At 37.3% G+C, this 19127-nt stretch overlaps 1 protein-coding gene across 2 annotated transcripts in view; it reads right to left on the bottom strand.

Annotated features, from left to right (window-relative positions):
• Window positions 1-18664, bottom strand: part of LOC129379020 (E3 ubiquitin-protein ligase Midline-1-like) — a 41895-nt gene extending 23231 nt beyond the window's left edge. Inside the window, exon 1 of one of the 2 annotated variants that reach the window (XM_055059559.1) lies at window positions 18541-18664. The gene's annotated coding sequence lies outside the window, so the exon portion shown is untranslated. Of the gene's footprint in view, window positions 1-5264; window positions 5618-18540 lie in introns of those variants that run through there. The other variant, XM_055059558.1, reaches the window with a different exon arrangement.
• Between the last annotated feature and the right edge of the window lie 463 nt (window positions 18665-19127).

Here is a 19127-nt window from a genome sequence, read left to right as displayed (position 1 = left end):
TTTGATGCTCTCTGGCATTAACAAAAAGACTCATGAGGCAATAAAGTAAACATGTTTGGACACTTCTTAAATTAAGCCATATGGTTTAGGAAAGAATATTAGGATTACTTCTGTAACAAAACTGTGGAATGACATCCACTCTAAAGGTTTGCTTCCTCACAGAGGGTGTGAGAGTCCCACCTAAGATTGCCAAGTACTTGATTGAATCCATTTTGTCCTCCGCATCCTGCAGGTCTTCAGTGCCAGAAGACTCTAAAGCTGGCCCAGAGTATCACTGAGTCACTTTCTTTTCCCTCAGAGACGCCAGTTTACCAAGTTTCCATTATATTTTCTTTCAATTTTGATTAACCACTCCACGGAACAGAACCCCAAAACCTTTTCAGTTTTTCTTATTTTGCGGTGAGCAAATTGGTACTGACAGTTCCTGTGCTTTTGGGTCAGTAGTAGTGCATTTTCTGAATTTAAGCATTGAGCCCTTTAGCGTTCAGTATTTGCTTTATGTATCTGCTGCCAAAACATCTTTCTGGATCTTATTTTCAGTCAATCGAGGTAGTCACCTGTCTCCTCCGCAGTCTAATGACAGGAGATGATAGTTTCCGCTATGTCTCACCAGGTGGTGGAGCCACAATTCCTTAACTGTCAATTGTGAACAATGCTTCTAATTAGGAACATTCAGGGCCTTGTACTTCATTGTATCTTTTTGGAAGGGTGCAAGTGATCCATACATTTGATTTGTAAATGTTTGTTCTTAAGGCCAATCTGGAGGATTGACCAATTTATTGAGAAATTACGCTCCTTAAACTAGAATTTTGAGTTGAATTTGAACTATTCTAGTGTATTTTATTCATTTTATACACCTGAACAGTTTTCAACCATTTTCAGTAGAGCTGCATTGTGGAAATGATGGTGTTTTGTTCTGAAAATATCTATTTAGACATTTCCTTTGCCTAACTTTCTACCTGTGTCACAATCCAGCTTTGATATTTGCGCTCTCCTGCTTGTATTTAACATGAGATAAACTGCATTTAGAAAATAGGGGCGAAACAGAACAGAAACCTTACTGCACACTTTTAAGAGTTGGCTGAAGTTTCCTTCCATCACCACAATTACTCAGTAATGCTTTGATGAAGGTGATAATGTAGCACTCATTCCCAGAAAGTTATCTTGGCTGCTTTGATTGGCTAATAAAATGTTTTGAAAGAACTGTGTGGCATGAGTATGCATGAGCAGAGTGCTGCAGGGGGATGAGGCCAGCGCATGCTGCTCGCAACATACATTTGATGTAAAGTATTCAGGGTGAATGAGAGTGAAGCAGCAATCTCTGCTACTCAGTGAAATTCATGTGGCATTACATCAAGTGAAGTTTGGTTCTTCACTTTCCAAATGTGAGGTATGTTTCTGATCTTTGCTAGAGTAGATTTTTAGAAGAACGCCAAGAGAACAGAGTGTATTCTACCAACTTTGAAGAACTGGACTGGTCGAGGTCATGTTCCTTATGAGAAAAAAGTGGAAGAGTCAACTGTATCTATAAATAGTATGAAGCAAAACAAGATTAAAACGCCAAAAATAAAAGTCTTCGAGACAATATTTCTTACATTGATGCAACTTAAGATGCAAATGACTCTAATTTGGACATATTTTGGTAATCTCTGCACAGAACACTGTTTGGGTCCCAAAGTGTACTCTGAAAATAGTTAGTTGAAACAGAGTTATTTTAATCTTGCAATTTTGTCCAAATCTGTTGAGGCCAAAGTTATTTACTAGAGAGTAAAGACATTTATGAAAAACATGTTGGAAAGAAGTAGAGTAAAAATGTCACAAATTACAAACTGTTCCTTAAAAAAGAGCCTGCTATCACTTCTAAAACCAATGAATCAGATGCTAACTTGAGTTTCAGTAGTGAGGAGCACTGGATGGCAATATTGTTTTTCTTCTTTCTTCCATATGAGCAACTTATATATCAACAAAACTAGCCAACTATAAAGTAAAATGTTACAAAACTAACACAACGAGGTGTTAAACATCAATTCCATTATCTCACTGTATCTGCAGTTTATCACCTATATTTTAGATTTTTCAAGCAGCATAAATTTCTCATACTTCCAATATGTTTTTGCCAAAACCTTGCAATTAACACCAACTGTGTGTTAATATGTGTGTTCAACCAGAACAGGGAAGAAATCTGTTTGTCAATGCCATGCTTCTCAGTCTCACACCTCTGAGTAGAGCCAGGTTAAATTTATTCATTTTCCAAATTCCCTCTCTCAGCTATTGATTTTACTGCACTACACCATCATTCCCATATATTGTGATTTGAATGCAGGAGATTAAAGGTATGTCCTGAACAAACTAACGAAAGTCTGAGTTTAGGTTTATTAGCATCAGAGAAGCCAAAGTGTGCACAAACAGCTTCTTTTGGCCAATAATTTGGATTTTCTTTGCAGCACATCAGGTTTTTTGCAGACTAGCTGTTGTTGGCGTGTCTCTTCTTAGAACGTTTAGTGATTCATAGCAGAAAAGGCCTGAACCAACCAGTTCTTTACAACCAGTTGAAAGAAGAAAGAGATGCTTTTTAAAAGCAGCAATTTGTGTTAATCCTAACAATTTGGTTGTAATTTTGTTCATGTTTATACTTTGAAGTTTATTTTGTTTGCTGTCTATAAATTTATTTTGTTCATGGAACAGCATATTGTCTTTCTCTCACTGAATTGTTTACTACCTTTTGTACATAGTGAAATGTTGAGCACTTTAAATTCTAAGGATGCAATTAAGCATAAAACAACACAGACTCTTGGTCTACAATTCAAAAGGTTTCCATTATTTTATAGTGATTATTCTCATTGATCTGTGAAACATTGGCTGCTGGTAATACCACCATCACTTTGTTGCATTTTAAGGAGAATACACAACAACATTGAGTAAATAGCACTCAGCCTTGCCTTTCCTTCAATTTAACACTGCAGAATACATCATTTGATCACCACATAAGCCCCATAAAGCTGCCACAGATTCATTTGGGCATGTAAGAAAAATTCCCTAGCACTTAGACGGTGCTTATACCACACATCTGGACCACTGTGACGGCATTTGCTGATGCATACAGTTTCTTCACCAGATCTAGTTTGTCATGAAACGTTTTTTAAGTTTTAAAAATTCAGACTTTTTTAATATTATTATTATTCTCACTGTTGAATTTCTTGATCTCCAATTCAGTAGCATCTTCCGTTAGGCTATATAAATCACCCTAAAACCCTATAAATATGTTTAAAAAGCCTTATAGGCCCTCTTTTATTGCAATGGCATAAAAAGAAAAAAAAAAGTTTTGATCTCTGAATATAAACTGAATATTCATCTAATTCCAATATCTATTAGCAGGCTTAGAAATTTTCTTGTAAAGGTTTTAAGTGATTTTGTTTTTTCTTCTACTTGCCAAGTAATTTATAAGTTATTTCAATTATGTTTTACTGTGTTGTGAAAAAAACAGAAGTGTGTTTCTCTTGACCTTTATTCAAAATGGAAACATAAAAGGCCAACCTGGTAAGGCAGCCATTTGTTGCAAAACATATTATGCAGTATTGCATGCACTGCTCTGCAAATTACTGTGGAGAGTTCTTCCAACTTTAGAATAAAAAGCTGAAGGACCTACTTATCTCCACCACAGGACTACTGACTAAACCAGTTGCAGCCATTGTCACACTTCTGCAAGTTACCATGACAACATTAGTCATTTTACTTGGTTGGTGATTAAAAAAACTCACTGGAGTGGATAAAATGAAGTGAATTGGAGAGGAATGAGACTAAAAAAATGGCATTTGAGCATGTTCACCCCATTTCAAGGACGTTGAGATAGCAATTAACAGTTCTGCGTCCCTCCAGCATGAACTAGGCGTTCAACTTTGAAGATCAAAATAAGCATCTAGAGTGATAAGCACTCCTTTAGTTATACCTCCCTGTTTATCACATTAGCCACACATTGGTGAGATAAAGATATATTTTTGGTAGAAATGCTGTCAGCAATAGGCTGTTTTTTCCTCATTATCAAAGCAACAATGATCAAAGTTACAGCCTTGATTCTAAATAAGATAGAGTGACTTAGCCTTTAGATAAGTTTACATAAACTGCATGAAGAGTCCCTTGAGGAACGGAAGCAAGTTTAAAAGGCTGTGTTTGAGATAACTGTCTGCAAAGTTCCCACGGTCCATATCCAGGTGGGAAAGGGAGGGGAAAGAGACGGATCTGAGTGCCGCTCTGCTTCTTTCTGAAGGCCGCCCAGGCTGACAATGTCTCACTGAGACATGTTGGTGGAAACAGGAAAAGAAACAGGAACACTGCTGTCGTTGCTATATTGGTCGACATTCTGACAACTTCAAACCAAACATCCCACAAAGCTTTTTTTTTCATTTTTTTTTTCATATTTAGTCTTTGTTCATTGAGACATTCTCAAAAGCAACGGTTTTCTCGGTCTGTCTGATCCGTTGCAGGTGAGACTGATGAGTTGTAGCACCGAGCTTGTGTTGCCCGGCTGTGACACAGTCAACACAGACGACACGCGTGCAGTGAGGCGTATCAAACACGCCTCAGCACAGAGCGTCTGAGTTTCTTTGAGGCTAATATAATGCACAATCAAGTGGGCTGTACTCTATATAAATCTAGTATAAATAATCACACACATACATTACTGCGTATTTGCATGAACAGATGCACTTAGTCTAAAGTTGCATTTAAATTAGGTCATAAATTTGAAAGACTTGCCAGGTAAAAATAAAATAAAATAATTTGCAAAACCAGAGTTTAAGCACAAACAATAGATGCAACCCTTCCTTTTGCAAATGTTTGTTCTGAGTTTTGAGAGACCACACAGATGAAAGTGGGTCACAAAACCCAGAATCAAACTCCACCCCGAAATCAAAAGTATCACAAGAAATTGGATAATCGGGGTTGAATTAAGTTGTCAAGACGCCGACAGACTGCAGAGCCGTATAGAGTTGAGATAAATGACTCACACCTCCTGTGAGGAAAGCAGACTTAGTGTTGTACATATGTTCAGCAACTGTTTCTGTAGAAGTTTCTCCTGGTCTACGGAGCTGAATGGTTGAGTTTTAAAGCCAGCACTCTGTTATTATCATTATTGTAAAGCTGCCACTTCTCCTGAGTACCACTGAGAACACAGCCAGGAGGGAAACCCCCCAGGGACTCCCAAACTTCAGCAAAAAATCACAAACTGCCCATCGTGAAACAACTCACACCACCTCTTCTGCTCTTACCTTCCACATGATTAAAATCCCATCATCCAAAAACAAAGTGAAAAAGACGGGAAGATGGAGAGCTGTAGAGGGAGTCTGGCAGCTCTCTTTTGCTCTATCTCACGCTCTCTCTCCTCTCTCTCTTCTCTGTGGGATGCAGGAAGGTTGACGGTGGCGGCTAAAACAGCAGTGAGGAGCAATCCCAGGAGGCAGTGAGGATGTGAGTACGTCTCCGTGGCTGTGTCATCACCTCTCATGACATGTTTCCTCCTCTGCCTGTGTAAGCTTTTCCATCCAGACCCAGCAGAGAGAGAGAGAGAGAAAGAGAGACGGGACAAACTAGTGCACCGCCCCCTCACTGTTTTCCCTCCTCTCTCCCCCTTCAGTCTGTTCATTCCTTGCTCCCTATTTCACTGTATTCAAATGTGCCAGTGAGCTGCCCTGCCTTTAAGTAGGCCAATCACTGGCCACAAAGAGGTGGACTCTGATCTGTCCATGTGCTTGTGACATAATGTGTCTGCCTGCTGATTTTATTTCATTTTTTTCCAATGCGTCTGCTTGCATGGAAACTCATGTGGATATGCGGATGTAGCACATTTAGGCACTCTTGAAAGCCAAATACAGACCAATGACATTTGTCTGACTTTGGACGAAAAGTAAATGGATAAATAAGTGTCTAAATTAAGAACAAACTGGATTCTAGAGAGGTGCTAACTTTTGCAAGCCTTCAAAATGTTTATTCCTTCCCTGTAAAATTAAAACATGACACACTCTGGCCTAATTTTGAACTGGATAATATTAGAGAAACAAACTCAATCTTTATTTTTAAATCAAATTGATTCTTTTGATTGCATATAGCCGTCTGTCTTCTTAAACCAAGCCATTTGAATGTCATTAAATTGTCCACAATACAAATCTTTGTCACTAAAAATGCATAAAATGCATCAAAAGTCCATCTGTTGGGGTAAAGAGATCTTTGAACAGATTTTAAATACATACAGCAATTACGGTATTACATTTTACCTTTACATTTAGTTTCTACATCCTTTCATTTTGACATAAGTCTGGCGTACAATAGGTCAAAATGACATTTGAAACATTTGACAGATGATTACTTTCAGGCCTCTTTTATTCAGTATCCATGTGCCCCTTATGTCTTAGCAGTGTTAAATTTGTAAAGTGTTTTTTCTTGTCTTTTCTCCCAGGCTGATTTTGTTTATGTAATGCAACAAATTTTATTGCTCAGCATTGATAAACAGGAAGATTTATTCACAGCCACTTCCTTTGATAGTGCATGTATGAATTGCTTCAAAAGATGTATCATGAGCACAATCTTGCTCTATGTGTGTGCAAAGTTGCATAAATGTGAATCCAACAGCTAAGTAAAAAAAAAGTAAGACAAACTTATGTAAAAATGCTAATCTAAGGCTTAATTAACTTGCCAACTTCTTTTCTTTCTTTCTACACTGTTTATTCTGTTAAGCAGTGGCTGTAAATATTTAAACTGAGAAGCTGTAAATGTATTTTTATCATGATGTCCTCATTCATAAATATTGCAGTTTAATTTTCAGACTTCCAAACACACTGTGGCCTATTAAAATTATAGTTACAACAAAGCTAAAACTATCTGATTGTGTGGTACAGTCAAATGGCCACACAGATTGAGTTTATGGTTTATATACAAATCAGAGTAATTTAACATTTAAACAGCTTTTTCCTATCATCTCTGTTTTTGATTGCAAATCAAGATAGTTATGTCCATTTACATGTTGGTTCTTTTGTTTGAAAGAACAAACCCTAAGTGACCAAATTGGGTCTCCAGTGCACAACTCAATCAGTATCATACCTGCTTTCTGGACCTTGTGGATCTAAAAATCTAGAAACGTACAAAGCTCAGAGTTTAGGTCAAGCTGGATGAAATGCCACTCAGGACCTGAACTGTATAAAAACTAAAAATGTGACATAATTCGAGTAATGTTTTGACATCACTGTTACTCTGATGTATACAGCCATCAACAGGCCACACATCCATTGGAAAAATTCTTTAAAAATATGTTTTTTATCAAGAAAACATCTGTATACTTAATAGGCTTCAAGATGGGACTGACGCAGATGCTGTATTCTCTGTTTGGTAGAGCTTCCTGCTTTCGGTCGGCCTGATGCTTAACTCTTTCATCTTTGTAAAACAATGCAAAGACAAATTGTGACTTGAGTGTATTAATATTTAGAAGTTTGTTTGGCTTTGAAATGTGATAATGCATCCTCAACTTCACAGCAGACCCATTAAACTCAGATTACAACCAGCTGCAATGAGGTTTATGTTAGAGAGACTCGAAGCAAGATCAATTTACAATTTTATGGATCAAGATGGATGGTATTTTGGGAATGTTTTTTTTTGTTTGTTTTGTCTTGAACAAATTAATGAACTGAGAGCTGACATGACTTAAGCTGCTGAAGTGGAGACAAATTGAGAAATAAAAAGACACACAGGTTTGTCAAATAAAGCTGTCTTCAGATTCAAGATGAATAGAAGCCATAAAAGCAGTCACTCCCTCATCAGTAAAACGAATCTCCCACTAGAGCTTTTCCCATTGTTTCCCTGACGTCACTGTGGCTCTCCCTCCACCTTAAAACCTCAGCTGTTTTGGCTGCTACTCGTGAATCTTCCTCACATTTTTTTAAAATGGCCTGTAAGAAAAGCTGCTTAAAATAATCTTCAAGATGCAAGTCGGCAAGCTGCACACCATGACTGCAGTGTTTGGTTGAATATCCCCGACGTTAATCAGCTATATGATTGGACGCCACAGCTCTCTTCATCCTGGCCGTTCAACATCACAACAAACAAAATAAATAAAAACAATCTGCTTAAATCTTTTATTTTGAGGTTTGCAGCTCAAGTGATACAAAAGCATTTAAGCCGGGAGCACATCGGTTGCTGAATAATGAATAATCCCTGGCATTTGGCCTTGTGAAAAATGAGTCCTGTGCATAGAATTGTGGAACATGGTTTATATTCTGCTCTGTGTTCAGTACAGTAACTTCTTTGTACCAGAAATGTTCTGCTGGGATAAAATTGAGTTAAGCATATCAGCTTGAATGTGGTAGTTACCAGACAGAAAGCTAATATAAACCTAAAACTACTATAAAGACACAAAAAGATTCTTTGTACATTTGAGTTTACCCATGCTTTGATCAGTTTTATCTGATGGAGTGGTGATCTTAACTAATTCCTTATTATTCAGACATTCATCACTGTATTCTGGGTGTGTGTGAGTCTCTTGTGGTCGGAGTGGAATCAGTTGAGGTGAGGCGTTTGCCAAAGAATGTTCTTTTGGAAAGGGACACAAGCAGTTTCCATCTCGGGTCAGTTCTCTGAAAAGAGCACATCTCGCTCTCTGACTCTCCAACCAATCATACAATTCATCAGTAGACAAAATAAGCGACAAAATCTGGAGAACTGCAGGTTTTCCAGATTTGACCATCTTATTTTTCTGTTTTTTTGTTTTGTTTTGTTTTTTTTACTGTTACTATGCCAGTTATACGACAGCACTGCATTGCCTCTACAAGTATTGCATGAGTCGATGTTTCTGAGCTGACCAATTAGCTCAGAAGCTTGGTGTTTTTTTTAGCTGTGAGAGGAGTCAAGAGTATCTGGTAAAAATTCATGCATCCAAGCTGAAAAACAGGCAACCTCCACACAATAACGCTACCAACTTCACTACCACCCAGCTCTTGATTTTGAACAATTTGTGAAGTTTCCCTAAAACTCTTGGGGAGTTTCTGCACCACCTGGATTAGTTTATTAGCATGTGAAATATGTTGGGGTTTTCATCAGCACTGAGAGCTTTATGTGACCCTGTTCAGTGATGTAATCTGCCTACTTTCTTGATGACTCACAGAAGACCTTCCAGTAAATCTTCAGAGACATAAGCTTTATGTTCTATTTTTTTTTCTTTCGGGGTTGAGGTGTTATTTCATGGTGTGGTCTTGTCGCAGTATAATAAGGGGCTTTTGCAATATGTTCGTAATCTCCTCTTAGACTTTGAGATCATGTTGGACAAATTTCCTTCACTCCTTATGCATTTATTCGATTGGATTGGTACTTTGCCAGCTTCCCCTGTCTTTTTTTAAAAGTTGCACTTGTTCGCCAATGCAGGTTGGATTCATTTGAGGCAGTGCTGCACACTGACTTCAATACGGTGAGGACATTTGTTTTGTTAGATTAAAGTCTTGTGCATTAAAGGTCGCAGACTGATTCCATTTTGTCACTGCTACATCTCATAGATTGAGGTGCAGGTCTAACTTTGTCTGGTGTTCTATATTTTTTCTCTTTGGAAGGTGTCCAAAAGCTTTCTTTCGAATTAAAGGACACTGACACAAGGACCCTACATTCATCTAAGGAACACAATAGATAACCAAATGCTAGGTTTCTTTGTCCTACCTCTTTAGAAAACAGACCTTTTTGTTGTTTACTTTGTGGGGCCATTTAATCTTCATTTATTGATTCTTAACATATCAGAACAAATCAGCCAATCACATGTGAGATTCCAATGCTCTTTGTCATTTCCTAAATCTGAAAGAGTCAAAAGAAACTTTTGTTATTCAACGGTGTACAATTTAGATGCTAAGGCACCAGTTCCTCCTTTTTCAATTTTGAATAATGAAATTATTACTCATCAACTGTAATTTAAGGCTGTGTGTATTTAATCTTGGAAAGTCAAGTTAAAATTAAGATAGAATTTTTTATTTTTTATTTTTTCTGAAGTCTTATGTAAATCTGTTGAAAAGCCCTGTACCACATCATAGCTCTACAGAGAGGTCTTTAAGGAAAAATATCCATTTAGTTGTCATTGTGTGAATTTTCTCGCTTTGATCAAGAGTTGGTTCTGCTGGCATCTGCCCCCAAATTCGGATCAGTATGTATTTTGTTTGGTACTTTAAAAATTATTTGGGATGGTTTTGACTTATGACGTAAAAAGCTAAACTTTTTCATCAATTAATGAAATAAGGAACATACATGTGAACACCAATTTTATTTTTTAAAAGATGAAAAAAATGCTTTACAACTAAAGAAAACATCATTGAACAAAAACATTTGAGTCTTTCATAAGGTCAGCCCTGTCGCTCATTTATTTTAAGCTAACTGCATTAGTAAAAAGCTTTGTGGTCTTGCACTTGCCTTTTATCGTAAAACTACCCCTAACCCTGGTACACACACCCACACACACATTTCTCAATTTAGGAAAAGCAATACACTCAGAGTTTAAAAGCAACCTTATTTTTAATGATCAGGAATGACTGGAATGCTGCAGAACGCCTCTCCTCTTGCAGGGTGAGACCATCACAGAGATACAGGACGACAGGGTTACGACTTAAAACATTTCCTGGGGCCATGTGCACAGTGGGTAGTTTGGGATTTGAAGGATATGCCTTTCACATATGTGCAGATACACACATAAATGAATAAATGCAAATGGACAGATGCTGGAGGCCATTGTATGCACCAAATATGTTGACTCCATCTGCATGTGGCATTTTTACAACTAAGGGATGTAACAATTTGTTGGCCAAAACTGGGGTAAAAATCTTCATACAGTCATGCAAACTGAAATATTCTCTATCGGTGTCTGTCGAGGTGACCCCTGATGGTATTTTTTTCAAGCTGACCTCTGGTTTTCTTGAACATGGGGCTACATTCATGACAGGAAGGGTCTGGTTTTAATAAGCACCAGGCAGACCTACAGCTGGTCCAGGAGGGAGGCTGGAGGTGAAGTAGTTATGTTCTCTGTTTTAGAGCAATTTTTCTTGAGTAAACTATTCATCCCAGGAGAATTAAATACCCTTAAAAAGGTTTACAGAAGGCAGCAGATGGAGACGGATTAAAAAAAATAAAGGGAGGGGTAAAAGAGAAACAAATCTTGGGTATCATTTGGAGAATCTCTTAAAATTTGCAAGAACAAAGTTGATTACTTTGTTTCTGTGTCTTACTGTTTGAAAAAACTAGAGCTGGAACTTCGTTGTATGAACTGACTGTAGAGAGAAAGGGGAAAGCAAAGCTTGAAGTGCATCAAAAAAAGAGGCAAACAGTTATAGGAGATGATTGTGACTCACTAACTCAAACTGAGGTCAGACAATCTATGGAAATATTTTGATTTGCTCATGCCTCTGTGTCTCTAATAAGGAGCGTGAGGCAACTGAGGTAATAGTGAATCATAATGTCCTTTGAGTAAACAGTAGCTGTGGTTCTATTCAACCAATAGCTACTTTTTCTTCTAAGAGAGAGAGGATTATCATCATATTTTGCTATCATAACTAAAACGAATGAAGATCTGGAGTGTAGCTGAACCTGAAAGCAAATTCTGTTTTACATCGGGTAACCATCTAAACCCACTGTCTTAATCTGAGAGCCTGAGGTCTTTCTGGAGCTCTGATTCTCTGTAACACACTAACCAGTGAACATGTACTTTTACAGTGAGACGAGCTCATTTTTTAAGCCTGAAGGCACAAATATGTATGTGCAGACAAGAAAACGGGCTGCTTATAAGAAACAAACTAGCGTATTTGCACATTTGCGTGTATACATGTCAGGCAGCATTATCATTAGCCGCTAGCATGCCTAACATATCCGCAGACTGTCGAGAGAAGTCACATCATCACTTCTGATCCTCGCGCTGCAGCAGAAGACAACTGCATAAACCTTTAAAAATATTCCTTCGATTGTAGAAATCACTCGCCATATTTGTATTAGTGAAGGTTTTATTTAATAAAAGGCAGTTAAATATAATTACTGTTTTATTTATGTTACAGGAAATATCTTTAATGTTTGCATCATGTATTTAATTTTTATATACTTACATCTTGTACTTCCATGATGTTTGACTTTCATGGTTCAGTTTATTAAACGATACAAGGAGACACCAATTTACTGCACAAATTATCAGTGACATGATTTACTAATGCAGTGCTTCACAATCTTCAAGCCAAGAATGTTTGAAAGTGGTATTTAGTTTTATTCCATGCATAAAAACACAAATGACAACATTCCAGCCTCTAAACCCTCTGAAATGTTAGCTTTGTAATGACCAGCAATTTTCCACACTGATTTTGTTTTTAATAAACTTTTTGCTTGATGTGAAATATAACTAATGTGATGTACTGCAGTGAAGCTTAGACAGATTAGATTTGTCTGTCACTGACTGGAACCCTTAATCACATTATCTAAAATCTAAATCTTAATCAGATTTCAACTAACTTAGACATCTAGCCACATATGTCTGGTTCATATCAGAAACTACTTAGTGAATAAAAAGCTCCTCTGAGAGGCAAACGTTAAGCTAATATGCTATTTCAAGCACCACAGCATAAATTTATTATATTAAAATTCTCATCCACTGAAAAGTAACAGCTGGCTGCCATTTTGAATAGGACAAAATGGGATGTAATGATGCATAAAACTGTGCTGTTTTCCTTTTAAGGTAAGATTAAAAGCCAGTTGAGTTATAAAAACGAGCTTGAAGTTCAGGGAAAGTTGTTGCATCATCTTGTCTGAAAGGTGGTGACCTGCAAGAAAAATACCCACAATCCTAGTGGCATCAAAACAAAACAAAAATACTTTTTTTTCATAAAATTTTCTATTTTTAGGATGATTTTAGTAAATCACTGTCCAGTTCCTGAGAAGTTTGAACATCCAAGTGATTGTAAAATGAAATTTTTCTAAAATATAGTTTCCAACAATGAATAGTTTTTTTTTTAAAGACATGCCTATTAAAATATATCCAGATGATAAACAAGCATCAAATAAAAGTAACCTCTTGGGGTAATCACTATGCATGTTTATCCTGACAAAAACAAACAATGTTTTGAATAAAAATATGCCTTCATTTTACTGTCAAGGATAAATGATGTGCTACAGAAAATCTATGCAGGAATTGTGTCCAGAGTGGTTGTATGTGTGTAAGTAGGAAATTGGTTTAATAATAGATATCCAAGCTATTTTAATAACTTCCTTCACTTTACTTAAGATTTTGCCATAGAAATATTAATTTCATGATCTGAAATTTCAAGCAGGAGACTTTGCAATCACTACGTCTTCTTTGAATAGCCATTTTTTGTTCTCTGATTCCCTGGTTCACTGTTCTAAACGTTGTTCTAAAATAACTTGCAGCATTTTCCATGTCTGCCTTTTGGTAACCTTATCTCTTTGTATATTTCTCTATTTTGGATATGTAAATGAATGTAGCTGTCATGATATTTATGCCTGAACTCATCAGAAAAGGAAAAAGTTGTAAAAGTGAAGATTTATGCCCTTTTAAATGACATTTCTATAATGGTGACCTTTCCAGAAGACAGTCCTCATTCGCCTGCAAATGATACAGTTAACTGAAAATCAACCCATTCGAGCTGACATGCAGATTCCCACACAGAACAAAATGTACATCCCAATTTAGGCAATTATATTTGACGATTTAAAGCCGGTATATTTATTTATAAAGCCAAATATTTTTACAGGCATGCTTCCTTAAGATTAGATTTCCCGCTGTGGAAAAAATTGACTTTTTCCCAGGTGTGCTGAATGACGGCATGGAGTATGAATAAGTTATAAGCGAAAGTCGCCCCTGCTGTGTAGAGTGTGAATATGTGTGTGGTGGTTCATCTAATGCCATGATTAATGTCCTTTGGGCTTCCTGTTGCAGAGAGAATTTTCTGATTTATGTTCGTGCCACTGCCTGTGACGGCGAGGACATGCACACAAACTCATGCTTACTCCTATTTTGGTAACATCTCCTTTGATAAAATCTGCAATTGGGGAAAGGAAACAAAGTGGGAATTGCAAATGAAAGTAAAATGTACTAAAAGTGACTGGCAGGAGTTAAGCACCGGAACTTTAATCAAAGGACATGCATTTTGTATGAGGGTTTGCAGGTGGCTTTACATAGTTTCGGAGCTGGTGATTAATAATTAATTGCATAAGTGATGGACTCAGTTGGATCATTATTGGCATGAAATATTAATCAAATCTGTCTGGCTCAGGTCTGATTTGTATGAAGCTGAAATTATTGTCTGGTGATCAACCTGTTCAAGGCAAACAAAACTGTTAGGACCTAGAGAGAAATTCAGATTATGCCTCTGAAAGAGTCCCAGTGGCTGATGATTTTTGCTTTCTCACATAATTTAAAAAATAATTGTGTAAAATGTATTAAACCAGACATCATATTAAAGCATTTTTTCTATCACCTAGTCTCATAATTACAGTGGAAAATGGTTTCTACCAATTCTGAAAGAAATAAAAATGAAATGAAATTCTTATCACTTCGACAGAATAGCTGGAGGTGCAATCTCAATAAAATAAGTTCACATTTAAAGTTTTACGCAAGAATCACATAATAACTTGGAACTATTTAAAATATATATATTTTTAATTAAGAAACTTTTTTGCTCTCCTGCTGATGAGCAGCTTTAGTTTGCATACACAACTTGAACATGTGCAACTTTTTGTTTTATTGCAGATTCATGAGGCAAAGAAGTTACGACAAGACCTTCAGTTCTTCAGGGACAATTTGAAGTGATGTGGAGAAAATCAGAGTAAGGTAGGCTGTTTAGAAGATTTTTATTTATAATTTTTTTCCGGGTTTGTTGTTGGGTAGTGTGGCCATAACGTTTTTTCTTTGGAAAAAAGTTTTCCTGCAGCTAAATGTTTTCAAAGAAAGCTTAATTGAAGAGGAAAAGATATTGTATGCTGTACTGACAAAACTCTGGGTCGGTTCTCATGCAGTATTTAGATAGTGATGCCAACAAGCAGTTATGCTGTAAACTGAGGAGCATCTCAGAAAACTGCTTCTTAAAGTCACTGACATTTTCTTCAAACATGCTGGAGCACTCTACGTGTCTTGCTTTCCAATCCATCTTGAACTGTCCCCTCAGGCGAAGCCAACACCTTGTTTCCATTCTCCTATCATCGGTGCAGATAAATACCACCAGGAACAAACATAAAGACCCAGTTTTCAAACCCTGATATAAACAGACTCCAGATTTTCGATCTATAAAAATATCCCCACAGCACTTCCCAAGAAAACAAGGGAATCTAAACCTGTGCAAAACACAAATTATAAATAAGAAGTAGCCCAGAAATCCATAGCAGCAGTTTGCAAATATAAGCCTGCAGTCTAGGAACAAGGGGAATCACTTTCCCATAACTGCTTACTTAGTTAGTCTAACCAGAACACATTGACCCAATCCAGCTTGTAGGACATCATTGAATCTTTTCTCTAGCTAATCAAAAAGCCAATTAAAGCTGTCAGTACAGTGTGCACTAAAGGGATCTGATAACTGGCACACTGAGCTGCACAGAATTTGTTCAGGCCAAAGTGTGTCAGCAGGTGCTGCACTTGGAAAGACAGTATCATTCTTCAAATGTGAAACCTGTGGAAGAAAGTTTTTTTTTTTTTTTTTTTTTTTTTATTCCACTCAACTTCAATTTGCATTTACGCCTCCATTGTCTTTCAGTGTCGGTCTCTGCTGCAAGCTCCCACGGACGCATCTCCACTTTTAGAAATATTCTAACACTTTAAACTCTCGTTAGACCCTTCGAATGTTCTGTAGTGGCTTACACAAAAGGACAATATGTTGAGAGAAGCAGATTCCCAGCACAGCTGAAGAACAGCTTTGCAAAAGCTGTGTGGTTGGCAGAATGGAACTGAACAGAGCACTTGACTAGTTCACAGCCCATCTTATCACTGAGTGTCTTTGGCTCTCTAAAGCTTTGTCATTGCGCAGATTAACATTCAAGTCCCATGTTTGGTCACCCGGAGAACAAACCAGTCCATTCATATCTTCCAGCGCCCCCCGGGTGGATAAAAAGAGACCACTGCAAATACATTGCTGCAATTTCTATTTATACTGCCACCCACTTCTCTCCAAATTCGGCCCAACGCCTTTTTTTCTCTATTCAAACTTGTTTTCTTCGGTTTCGGTAGAAGGAAAGGAAGTGGCTTGAAGCCAGTATTTTGCTGCTGGGGAGCTAAAACATGAATGCCAAGATGGATGGGATTTTATAGTTGGAATGTTGGGGAGTGGATTGGCTGGGCATGAAAAAGATTTGACACACTGGCACTCAGTGACGCCAAGGCCCCAGTAGCTCGACACCCTGCTGAGCAGCAAATATAGCTGGGAGGGTGGTTATAACTGGAAGTAATTTCAGCAAATATTAAGCTTTTAAAAACATCAAACATGCAATAAAAATATCTGGATTGTATTTCCAATTGCATTTTAGCTGAAAATGATTTCTCATTTGAACAAAACGTAGTGAAGAGAGTTAAAGAGATTTACGCGCTCGACTCAATTTTCCTCCAACACCATCCGCAAACTGCTGGTTTGTCACACTGCTTGTTTTTAGCTTGGCACCCATAGCTCCAGGTGTTCCCACTATCACCTCCTGCTTCTTTCAACCAACACTTTCCCTCCCACACATGTCAGAGCTGATAAGAGAGTGAGGTTCATAGTATAGAAAATATGAACTTGGAATGCTATAAGCAGCAATTTCTAAGATGATGATAGCTGCCTGGAGCTGTTGATTCAGTACAACTGTGTGATTTATAACCAGCCTAAGGAATAAGCAACCTAGGTCACTAAATAAGTGCCTAAAATCATCAGGGGCTCCATTTATGTTAGGTTTACATTGTTTTCTCTCTCTTTTGCTTCTTTAAAAATGCATTTGCACATCAAAACTTGTGATTCTTGATGCAGAAAAGCTTTTATGTGAATTGATTTCGGAAGACTATAATGTATTTTTGTCTGAGTAGAATATTTTGTTGTGGAATAGATACATATTCTATAATCTCCTCATATGCTGAAGTAACAATAAATTGATTTGGTACATCAGCAGGTGAAACTAATATAGTCAAGCTAGCAGATGTGAATATGTGTGTGAATGGGTGACATTTTGAAGCCTGTATTTCTCCTTAATTATTACGATTGGACTTAAAAAGGTGTGTTTAACTCTGCTTTGGAAACTCAAGTCTCTGAAACACTGCCCAACTTTGTAACACCTAAAGAATTTCCAAAAATTAAATTGTGTGGTGGAATTAAAGAAGCATGATACAAATCTCATTTAGAATAAATAAAACATAGATTGTCAAGTTGAAAAATGAGTTAAGAAAATGTGGCGTTAACCAACAGCATAAATGCATTTAATTAATCTTGCTGTACAGATCTGCTCTGCTACTCACAGAGAAATGCAATACTTTCTGCACCACCAACTAAATGCATTCCAGTTCATTATTCAATACTTAGCTCTGTGTGTGTTTCTGTGCTGGTGACAAATTACACCCACACAAATTTGCTGCAGCAATGTTGCCAGATTGCAAACATGTGCATGTCGATAAAGGAAAACACTTATATTATCTCCGAAACTTGAAACAATCTTACTGAAGATCTTAGCAAAGTTGTCCATAATTCATAGGAGCACATATACTGTGTTTGTATTATTTATTTGCCATGTCATGTGCATTTTAGTGCTTTACAGTGAAGAATGAGGTAGTATTTAAATTCTCATTGAGTTTCACGTACACCAGAAGGAGCAATTCATCATGTAGAGGGATTTGCTTTTTAAAATATTTTTGAAGGATTGGTGAATAAATTCTGTTTGGAAGCAGCTGTGGAAACTGTCCATTAATCATCGCTCCTTTCTTCTGTATATGTTTGCAAGAGTTGCTCTATTGACTTAAACAGACGTTTAATAGTCCAAAGTCTTGTTTATATAGCTTAAAATTATTTCTGTTTTTCAGGAGCCTTTTTTTATACGTATTGGAAGAGACCCAAATAATTATAGATTCTTAACACCACTCATAAAATGTTCAATGCAGGGAATTTTAAACCTAAAATACAGGAAATTATATATAGTGGTATCTTTTATTGCCTCAGATTGAGAGAATTTATGTCTATTAAACTCAAAATACCAATAAATGTCAATTAAAAATGAAAAAATTTGTTATTTAAGCAATAACAAAAATAAGACCTCAAGTTCACACCCAAAGACAAAAGCTGCTCTGGAGCAATGATGGCCACATATGTACAAGCAAACACACGTGCATTCGACTGCCAAGCTGAGACCACATGGAGTAATTAACCTCTGAATTTCCCATCATCCATTTGTGACCAACTCCACCCTTTAGATGTATGACATCCCATTTTAATGTGCCACAAATGGGAAGAAAAACCTCTAAACCTGCAGCCTATTGAGGATTTTATTTTATCTTTTTCCCCCAGTAAATGTGAATTAGGCAACAAAGGAGGCACTTACATTGAAGAGCCTCACATGGTCCTCCGGGAGATAAAAAAACCGGGCAGTCACTCCACACTCAGAAAACAATAGAAACATTGAAGAAAGAGCAGGAGAGCCGGGGAAAGTGAGGGGGCGAGAAAGACGGCAAGTGGAGACTTTGGTAGAAAAAAAAAAGTGAGAGCAATAGGAATCAAGTTTATCCATCCACAGACACAGTATTCAAATCAAAGCAGTCTGGTTCTTTTCCTCCTCTTTCTCTTCAGCTTTGTCCCCCCCCCCCACTGCGACCCGCGCCTTCAGGTTCGACTTGTCACGTGTTCCGGCTCAGGCAAGCGTGAAGCGGACTGAAGAAACTGAGGTTTGCTCTCGAGGTTAGGAATGTTATACTTCTATTAGGAGAAACATGAGTTTTTTTAAAAAAACTCCTCAACTTGATTACTACTCAATACTAAATGGGGTGGGCATTTTACATACTGGCATACGATGATGCAAACTGCCTCTTTTCTGGTTAAAACCTGCCCCTCCCCAACCTGCTTTTAACTTTCAGTGGCTGTCACAGAGGGGAGCAGCTGAACAGAACAAATAATAGTCCCCAGGTTCACTTT

The sequence above is a fragment of the Poeciliopsis prolifica genome, unplaced genomic scaffold, assembly GCF_027474105.1.
Source record: "Poeciliopsis prolifica strain line A6 unplaced genomic scaffold, Auburn_PproV2 SCAFFOLD055, whole genome shotgun sequence".
NCBI lineage: Eukaryota > Metazoa > Chordata > Actinopteri > Cyprinodontiformes > Poeciliidae > Poeciliopsis > Poeciliopsis prolifica.
The sequence above is the reverse complement of the archived record's forward strand: the minus strand, read 5'-3'. Positions and strand labels throughout refer to the sequence as shown.